Source organism: Bison bison, unplaced genomic scaffold (genome assembly GCF_000754665.1).
Source record: "Bison bison bison isolate TAMUID 2011002044 unplaced genomic scaffold, Bison_UMD1.0 scf7180017864240, whole genome shotgun sequence".
NCBI lineage: Eukaryota > Metazoa > Chordata > Mammalia > Artiodactyla > Bovidae > Bison > Bison bison.
Window position 1 is genome coordinate 1,425,759 of NW_011494812.1, and position 2,365 is coordinate 1,428,123.

A 2,365-nucleotide genomic window follows, 5' to 3' on the forward strand; every position below is an offset into this window, starting at 1 on the left:
CTTGGCACACAATGGGAACTCTTTAAGATTCGCAGGGTAGTATATGATAGATTGGAGGAGGAAATGGCAACCCACTCCAGTATTCTTGCCTGGAAAATACCATGGACAGAGGAGCCTGGCAGGCTACAATCCATGGGGTCCCAAAGAGTTGGGCACGACTGAGTAACTAACACATACACACAGGTTATTTTGGAATCATGAAAACAGAGCACTTGGCTTGGATCATGACACATAGAAGGTAATCAATAAATAGAGATCCACCCCCCTCTCCCCCATCTTGTAACCTTCTAGAGCTTCAGCCTCTGCAATATCGACCGTCTTCCTTGGTTCATTTCTTCCTAGCCTGTTTGATTTGCTCTTTCCTCTTCACAGGCATATGTTGAACTTAGTTACCCCAACTGAAGATGTTCAACATCTTTGATTCATTTATTAAGGAAATATTTATTAAGCACCTTCTAAGTGCAATATGCTGTAATAGGGCTGGTACCAGATATAGAGATGAATCAGATATCAACACTACCTGCAGAATTATTATAATTTAGAAGGGAAGCCAAACTTTTAGCTCAAAGTAAAGATTGATGCGTAATTTAAGAAAAGCAGATAAAATGTAACAACAACAACAACAAAATCAGAAATGATTTCCGCCTGAGGCAATCAGGGAAACCTTCTTGAAGGAAGTGCCACAAACAAATAGGCTTCTAAGGATGCTTAGAGCTTAGATGTGTGCAGATGGGTGAAGGGCATTATCAACAGAGTGACTGTGGGAAAGTGAACTTGGCTGTAAAGCAAAGGGTTTACAGAAAGAATTCCAAATAGCATCATATGTCTGGGATATGGGCTGAGTGAAGTAAAGAAAAGACAAAGCTGAAAGGCATATTGGCATCAAACCGCAGGATCTTGTAAGCTAGGCTAACAAATCTGGATGTATGTGCAGACGATGGGAAGTCAGCGAAGGTTTCTAAGCAGGGAAACAACATGACCTATATGACTGGAGCTCTCTCTATCAGTTTTTCTACGTGAGTAACCTGGGCCTCCCCTTTCTAATGGGCTTATGGTCTCAAAGTCTACATTTCCTTCCAGTGACCCTGCCTGAAGAGAACTGTCACTATTTCCACTTCAAAGTGCATGCCACCTTTTCAGAGCACTCTCTTAAGTTCTTTCCAGACTGAACCCATTGAGGGAATTTATGCTGATGTCATAAACGATTGGCAAGATCTAAATCCAAAGAACAAGGCTTTCACAATCCAGGTTATAATTTCTGCCACTTATCCATGTTTCTATGAATAACATTATATAATCACTCATCTGCTCCCAGGAGAGTGGCTATTCAGAATTTATCATTACAGGTGTACAGTTTTATAAAAACAGCAAGAAAACTTTCAGGCATATTAACAGACAATTCTCAAGAGGAGACAGGGGATCATAAGTACTTTGGAGAATTAAAGGGGAAAATATCACCCCTCGCAGGAAAAAAAAAAAGAGCTATTTCTTAATCAGTTTCTTAAAACATAGCAAACCAGACTGAGTTCCTTATAAACCTACAGAGACAATATATCAAGCATATCCCCAACATACCATTTATTAGAGATTATTTGTTTAGTTATCAGACCCCTCAACTAAACAATTCAGTCTGGTTTGAATGACCAACATCATCGTTTCACTTATTCATCCTATGCAGAAAAAAAAAAAAAAAAATGCCAGCAAGATGCAGGAAGAGGAAAGGGATGAATGTAATGTAAGCAAGGAAAAAAGCAGCGGAGGAGAAGGCCGAAAACAGCACAAATGAAATAAGGAGCAATAGAATGAAGACTAAATCCATGCTGTTTGGACAGAAGACATGCTCTGCCTGAGTGAGAATGGACATAGCAGAGTGCCAATTGTGACTGAATGAATTACTAGAGGCAATTAAATGTACTGAGGGCCCATGATAGGCTAAGTACTGAAGACACAAAGATGAAAAAGGGAAGGCTCTTGCCCTCTTTACCAACTCAAAGTTTAGATAAGGAGGCTGATAACTAAAGAAAATTGCAATACAGTGGGCTGAAACGTTGTAAGAAAGAGAAGCTGCTGAAAAAGCTTTAAGAGCACCAACCAGCAGGAGACAGAGGACCCTTGAAAGGGGCCCTATTTGTGTGCCTGTAGGTGGGTCACTGAGCCTCTTCAGACCTCTAGAAAGAGACCCTATCTGGCGGCCTCTCTCTCAAGGTTGTTTTGACATGAATTCATGGTTGGAAGTCCACTCTGAAAACTCAAAGCCTTTATGCCAAAGTAAGAGAAGGCTATTTTCTCCATTGCAAAGGTCTGTTTAGTGCTTACTTTGTATACTGGGTACCAATACTGTGGGGTTGAGCCCTGACCCCTCTAT

At 40.8% G+C, this 2,365-nt stretch overlaps 1 protein-coding gene and 1 long non-coding RNA gene across 3 annotated transcripts in view; one reads left to right on the plus strand and one right to left on the minus strand.

Annotated features, from left to right (window-relative positions):
- LOC104993538 overlaps positions 1-2,365 on the minus strand; it is a 75,742-nt gene that overhangs the window by 72,620 nt on the left and 757 nt on the right. The window lies entirely within an intron of this gene.
- The window catches only part of CADM3 (cell adhesion molecule 3), a 31,277-nt gene that overhangs the window by 14,975 nt on the left and 13,937 nt on the right, over positions 1-2,365 (plus strand). The gene's annotated exons all lie outside the window — the stretch shown is intronic.